Source organism: Salvia splendens, chromosome 4 (genome assembly GCF_004379255.2).
Source record: "Salvia splendens isolate huo1 chromosome 4, SspV2, whole genome shotgun sequence".
NCBI lineage: Eukaryota > Viridiplantae > Streptophyta > Magnoliopsida > Lamiales > Lamiaceae > Salvia > Salvia splendens.
This window is the reverse complement of record NC_056035.1, coordinates 34,607,191-34,615,251: the sequence shown is the minus strand read 5'-3', so window position 1 is coordinate 34,615,251 and position 8,061 is coordinate 34,607,191. Positions and strand designations below refer to the sequence as shown.

Here is an 8,061-nt window from a genome sequence, read left to right as displayed (position 1 = left end):
TTCGTAGATCGGCCATATCTCTCTCATCCGAACTCCGATTAGGGCATGTCAGGTACCCACGCGAAGCTCTTTCGATGATGAAGACAATGGTAGTCTCAAAATAGGATTTGGACCCCATCCTGATAGGCAGATTAACGTTTGAAGCAGACCTCAGCCTCGTCTTGGCTCATTTTGACCGTTTTTACCTATTTTAACTTCAAACACTAGATAAACCCATCAAAGCTCGAACAACTTCTACAAATATAATACTTACAAATATAAAATGAGAATTATTTTTGCAAGAATTGAAGTTGAAACAAGAAATTGTTAGATGACTATTTTTTTTAGTACTAATACTTACATAGGTTCACCCACATCTCTTCTTTGCCTGCCTACAGAAGCCTCGCACAAATAATGATACAAATATGCTAAAGCAGCACTACCCCAACTGACATTATCCACTTCTTCTGGATCGTCAAAGGCATTTAACCACATAAAGGGGACCTTGCTCCCTGTGGTGTCCGGTAAAATAAGCCCCCCTAACAAGATCAGAGCATGTATGTGTGCTCTTTGGATGTATGCATAATCATGAAGCCATCACCCAACGGCATCGTCGCTTGGTGGATCAGAGATGTCATCAACAAACCACCGTGGTTCGTTTCTGTTTCTGCGTCAGGTATCCATCCCAACACATCTCTACACTTGCTGAGCCAATCTTCATATCCAACAGGGTAGTCACGGTCAGTGAAAACACGACCGGCTGCTCTCAAACCCCACAGGCTTTGCACATCCTGTAGTTACGGTAACTTCACCAACTAGAAGGTGGAAACAGTGTGTCTCAGGCCTCCAGCGCTCGATCAAGGCAGTTATAAGCTCATTGTCCATCCTCATCGGCCTTCCACATTCAACCACGCCTCTGAACCCCCATACATCAAGCCAATACATCACATTTTCATGTATTGGCACTGCCCAAACCTTACTCTCCGTCCTACGAACTCTCAACACATTTGTTGTGCCAATGAGGCTGAAATGTGTTCGTTTTGATGAAATAATAATGATGGATCATCAGGTCCATAACATAACTGTTGTTCGGAACTTGCAGATGCCATCTACTTCAAAACATTCACCCAATATTCAATTTTTTCATAAAAACTCAACAATCTAACTAAATTGCAACTTCAATTGACAACGACAATCTATATTCCAATTTGGAGACATCATCAAGATTCAAATTAGGCAACAAAAGGGGCGCAATTACAAAAACTGAATCAATTACTTTTACCCATTTAATTATATGCATATGAAATACACAAATTACGGAAAATCGACCAAAAATTTCCATCAATTTCATCATAACTCCTAATTTCATCATAATCCCTAAGTATAGGCAACAAAACAACAAAAATCGATCAAAAATCCATCAATTTCATCATAAACCCTAATTTTGCTAAATTACGGAAAACCTGCACAAATTAAGCCATAAACGATGTATTTATCCAAATTTAAGAACAATTAACGGAATATGGTTGCAAAATGGTGGAAAATCACCAAAAATTGCTAGGAATCGTCGCTTGGGTCGCGGCTTTCTGTCTGTGATGCGAAGTGTTCTGCCTTCTCTGCCTGTTTTAAAACCCGCCGGAAGACGCATAAGCTTTATGCGTCACTGGCCAAAGACGAATAAGTGTTATGCGTCACTATTTAAAGACGCATAATGCTTATGCGGCACTAAACAACGACGCATAATGGTTATGTGTCACTAAACAACGACGCATGATGGTTATGCGTCTCTCCCAGAACGACGCATAACGATTGTGCGTCACTCCATGAGTCGGAATACAATTAAACCTCTTCATTAAAATGAAATTCCATTAACATGCATTTAAAAAAAAAGAATTTTTCCCTGTCTTCTCATCCCCTTCTTCTTTCTACAATCCCCAAATCAGATTAAGCCCAAATTCTCCGCCGGCTTTTCCCGCTCACCGGAGTCTCTCCCTCTGCCGGATTTCCGGTTCTGTTCGTGAGCTACGTCGATTCGTCGGTCATCATTCCGGGCGGCACCGACGCCTCAAACGCTGTCCCGATTTCAGACCGGCGTGGCCGCCGTCTCGCCCAAAATCTGCTGCTGCTCGCCGACGGGGTCAGGGACACCACCGCTGTCCCACGACGGAAGCCGCCACTGCTGCACCGTTGAAGGTCTCGCAGCGTCGCCGTCGTCCGCAATTAGCCACAGCATTGTCCGCCCCGCCCCTTGTTCGTACAGCGCCGAAGATAGGTTCGTGTATTCAAATTTTATTCTTTCTAGTGTTCTTGAGTTACAAAAGAAATTAAGGGGCTGACCGATTGGTGCTGCTTTGTTACTGCTATTCGAATCTTGCGATTATTCTATAGTTGTTGATTACATGCTATGCTATGCCATTCCTGAAGAAGAGTTTGAATGAGAAAAAGAATCATACCTTTCGATAGGTAAAATCTTGAAAGGATCGAATCGAATCCCAAATTCTTGCTCTCTGCTAGCTTTCCCTCTCTCCCTCTTTTCTTACTGACTCTCTCTCTCTGAATATGATTTGTAAGGTTTATGGTAGAGTTGATTTAAGTGTGTGTGTATGAGAGTATATAGATGAAAATTGTACCCGATGGTTTGTTGAGATTGCAGGAATCAAATCTGCAAGTTCCTTGTCTTTTGTTAAGGACTCTCACAAGTCTAGGCTCGCTGCCCTTTAGCCGACGGCTGCACGGATAGGGAGCGGTGGAGTGCGACGTGGGCTCGGGAGGAGAACCCAAAGCGCAATTTGTACTAGACTTTGTTTTTCTTAAACTTTTGGTCCATTCAAGAGATAAATAAATACTCTTTCTTTTCACTTTCCTTTAACTTCTAGTATTTATTTCATAATTCTCGAGAAATTAGATCTCAGCTATTACAATAGTGTATAGAAGCAATCAAATAATGCACAAAGGAATATGACTTTCACCCATTCACCTATGTACACAAGCTGTCACATATTGCCTAATACTTGATAAATAATGTAAACTACTAGCTATATAATGTTTAGAATCAATCAAAAAATGCACGGGCGAATATTGCATTCATCCATTCACCCACGTCCCTCACAAAAGCAATCTAATAATACCTAATAATTGATAAATAATGTATACTGCTAGATAAATAATGTACAGATTCAATCAAATAATACACACAGGAATATTGCATTCACCCAATCACCCATGTACAAAAACAATCAAATAATGCCTAATATATGATGAATAATGTATACTACTAGATAAATAATGTACATATTCAATCAAATAATGCGCAGAGGAATATTATATTCACCCATCCATCCATTTACAAAAATTATCGACGAATGCACAAAGGAAGACTACTTAATGTACAACTACTCCAGGAATTGTAAATGCACATGAAGTAGATTGCTTACCTGCAGCCCGGGTTGGTTGAGATCTTGAAGGTCGCCCTCTTTTCGTCATATTATATCTGTGAGACGAACCACAAATCAAAACCCGATAACATATCATCTACATAATCGCCCAATACACAATTGTAAACCAGTAAATAATTAGACATTCAATAATTGACAGAACCCTAACAAAAATGAAAACGCCTTTATGATTACAGAAAACCACGACCAAGGTCTCGTCTGAAAACAGTGACTTTTTTGAGGAAAAATTAGTGAATTGACGAGTAGGTGTGCGGTAGGCGTTGAATATCGGCGATTAACAGTGGGTATTACCAAAAATTTCGACCCTACCTTTTCGTCGGCTTCAACTATATGGTCGCGCACGACTGGAGTGATGTTTGGACAGTGAAACGGACGATAATCGACGAATTTCTGTAGAGCTCCGGTTGCTTCCAGTGGCGGCTAGGGTTTCGCGAGTGGGGGGAATTTGGGGAGACGATTTGGAGTGATGGATTGAGGGTGAGACGTTTGGAGTGAGAGAGAGAGAGTGAGTAAATGGAAGGTCGTAGCAAGATCCCGCTTAATTTCCACTCCTTCCGTTTTGAGCGGTTTTTTATTTTGTTGTTTTACTCTTTTACCCATATAATGCACAAAATATGCTTAATAATGCAACACATGACTAATTAGCAAACTTTCATCCGGACCGCCCATCCATCTAATCTAATGATTCTAATTAAGAACGAACTTAAATATAAGGGAGCAATAGTAGATTAATGTTCCCCTCTCTCTCTCTCTCTCTATATATATATATATATGGGTGCATTATAATGATAACCCCAATTTCCGTAATAACCCTATAACTAAATCTGGACCACACATTTTTAAAATCACGTGGTCTAGATTCAAACTTAGATTTACTTCATAAAAAAAAGTGCAGGGGTAAATATGTCATTTCGCTCATGATAAATTTACGTATCCAAATTTCGCTCATTTAATTTCTGAATTTCGCCCATTTTATCATTTTATCAGTCAGTCAAAAGTATTATTTTATTAACTCAGAGTATCATTCTATCCGGTAAAACTATCATTCTATGCAATAAACCTAACATATATCATTTTATCATTTTATCAGTCAGTCAAAAGTATCATTTTATCAACTCAGAGTATCATTCTATACGGCAAAACTATCATTCTATGCAATAAACTTATCATTTTATCAGTCAGTCAAAAGTATCATTTTATCAACTCAGAGTATCATTCTATCCGGCAAAACTATCATTCTATGCAATAAACCTAACATATATCATTTTATCAGTCAGTCAAAAGTATCATTTTGTCAATTCAGAGTATCATTCTATCCGGCAAAACTATCATTCTATGCAATAAACCTAACATATATCATTTTATCAGTCAGTCAAAAGTATCATTTTATCAACTCAGAGTATCATTCTATCCGGCAAAACTATCATTCTATGCAATAAACCTAACATATATCATTTTATCATTTTATCAGTCAGTCAAAAGTATCATTTTATCAACTCAGAGTATCATTCTATCCGGCAAAACTATCATTCTATGCAATAAACCTAATATAATCGGCACAATACATAATATACAAACCTACAAAGCAGTAAACGTATCATTTTATCAACTCAGAGTATCATTTTTATAAGGTTACTGTCATTTTATCCGCTTAGATTATCATTTTATCAGGTAAAAGTATCATTTTATTAAACAAAAATGTCATTTTATGCACCAAAAATACCTATCATTCTATCGGTTGAAAGTATCATTCTACCCGGCAAAACTATCATTCTATCAGTTTTATGTCATTTTATCACGTTAAAGTATCATTTTATCAGCTTATATGCAATTTCTTCAGCTAAACTATCATTTTTATAAGGTAACTGTCATTTTATCCGCTTAGATTATCATTTTATCAGGTAAAAGTATCATTTTATTAAACAAATATGTCATTTTATACACCAAAAATACCTATCATTATATCGGCTGAAAGTATCATTCTACCCGGCAAAACTATCATTCTATTGGCTGAAAGTATCATTCTATCCGGCAAAACTATCATTTTATACAGTAAATCTAACATTTATAAGCTAAAAGTATCATTTTATCAACTCCGAGTATCATTCTATCCGGCAAAACTATCATTCTATGCAATAAACCTATCATTTTATCATTTTATCAGTCAGTCAAAAGTATCATTTTATCAACTCAGAGTATCATTCTATCCGGAAAAACTATCATTCTATGCAATAAACCTATCATTTTATCATTTTATCAGTCAGTCAAAAGTATCATTTTATCAACTCAGAGTATCATTCTATCCGGCAAAACTATCATTCTATGCAATAAACCTAACATATATCATTTTATCAGTCAGTCAAAAGTATCATTTTGTCAATTCAGAGTATCATTCTATCCGGCAAAACTATCATTCTATGCAATAAACCTAACATATATCATTTTATCAGTCAGTCAAAAGTATCATTTTATCAACTCAGAGTATCATTCTATCCGGCAAAACTATCATTCTATGCAATAAACCTAACATATATCATTTTATCATTTTATCAGTCAGTCAAAAGTATCATTTTATCAACTCAGAGTATCATTCTATCCGGCAAAACTATCATTCTATGCATACTCTGAATTGACAAAATGATACTTTTGACTGACTGATAAAATAATATATGTTAGGTTTATTGCATAGAATGATAGTTTTGCCGGATAGAATGATACTCTGAGTTGATAAAATGATACTTTTGACTGACTGATAAAATGATAAAATGATAGGTTTATTGCATAGAATGATAGTTTTGACGGATAGAATGATACTCTGAGTTGATAAAATGATACTTTTGACTGACTGATAAAATGATATATGTTAGGTTTATTGCATAGAATGATAGTTTTGCCGGATAGAATGATACTCTGAGTTGATAAAATGATACTTTTGAGTGACTGATAAAATGATAAAATGAGCGAAATTCAGAAATTAAATGAGCGAAATTTGGATACGTAAATTTTATCATGAGCGAAATGACATATTTACCCCGCGCTTTTTTTTATAAAGTAAATATAAGTTTGAATCTAGACCGCATGATTTTAAAAATGTGTGGTCCAGATTTAGTTATAGGATTATTACGGAAATTGGAGTTATCATTATAATGAAGGGACTGGCAGCGGAAGCGTGCACGCAAAACGAATCACATGAATTTGATCTATTTAGCAGATTATTTAGACAAAATCTATTCGCGTAATTATCACATGTATCATGCTCATAACTTGAATTAAAACATGCTTTAGCACAAAAAATCCCTAAAACATGCTTACTACGGAATTAGCCAATTTACCTTGTTGATTCAATCAAGAATCGATGATGGCTTGCTCCGTCTCTACGTGAAGATCTTCAATACAAGACCTCGAATCTTCTGACTGGTGTCCCGGACTATACGCTGATATTTGTGTGGGCAAATGTCACCAACGTACTAGGACTCGAATAATGGAAGACAGAACTCAGCTCACGGAGGAGGCACAAATTTCGAGCTCTCTCTTTAGAGGGGGACGAAAATTTTGATAATAAATTGTTATGTTTTCTGTCTCATTTATTTTCCTATTTATATAAGTCACATATTGGGCCCAGTCAGGGATCTAAGGAAGAATTTGGAACAGGCCTCACCCAATTAGCTTTTTACTAATTAAATTGAACCCACAATTTAATATAAGCTTATATTGGAATATTACGAGCAGCCACTACAGAAGTAATATTGCACTGCCTTCCAAATCCGAAATTACATGTATTCCGGGTTTCCTTTAATTGCATTTGATTCATTTCCCGCGCTTAAGATGGAAACATCCATTAATTAATTAATGTCTGCTATAGACTTAATTAATTAACATATTTCGAATTCCAAGAGTGGACTTAGCAAGAAACTCTTATTTATTATTCATAGAGTAATCAAACTCCAACTAGCTAGGTTCCGAATAATAAAACCTCGTTTCGAGCTCCTCTTGTGGATGTTATCAAACGAGACTCTCCTCGCGCACATAATAGCAATCCTAGCACCTCTAGATAATGATCACCACTACCCAATATACCTAGATCGTTGGGTTACGAAAAACCCGCACCTTTGGTAAGTCAAAGTAGTGGATCCTCAATATCGTATGCTCAATGCTAACGTACATTGATTAAGAAATTAATTTTCAAGACCTCGTCTTTCAGTAGATAGCATAAAGACTCGTCTTGCTGTTAGATCCATTCAGTGCTATACCACACCAACGTCATCTTATTTCAATAAGGCTTAGAAATAATCGGACTGACATTGCAACCTTTCGCGATAGGTAGTCTAGGCCTATCTAGGTTGTGAAATTCTTATTTTTCTTTGTTTAGAACTGACCGTGTTACCTTAAATTGGACGACGCCCACAACCGGTCTACTAAAATAAAGACTTAGACTTTGTTACGTTTGCTCATATATTTAAATATGTAATAAACAACCATTAAATGTAAAACATAACAACATTATGACAAAAATAATCTGTTGCATTTATTGGAAAATAACCATTAGAGTTTTACAGTATTCAATCACTCGAAAGGTGATTTCTAGTATACAAAACCCTAACAATCTCCCACTTATACTCAAAACAGC

At 36.4% G+C, this 8,061-nt stretch overlaps 1 long non-coding RNA gene across 1 annotated transcript; it reads right to left on the bottom strand.

Annotated features, from left to right (window-relative positions):
* Nucleotides 1-1,809: 1,809 nt before the first annotated feature.
* LOC121798529 lies at nucleotides 1,810-2,621 on the bottom strand. The gene is made up of 2 exons (XR_006050065.1): nucleotides 2,433-2,621; nucleotides 1,810-2,336 (listed from the first exon to the last, which is right to left on the bottom strand). It is a non-coding gene; the product is annotated as an uncharacterized LOC121798529 (long non-coding RNA).
* Between the last annotated feature and the right edge of the window lie 5,440 nt (nucleotides 2,622-8,061).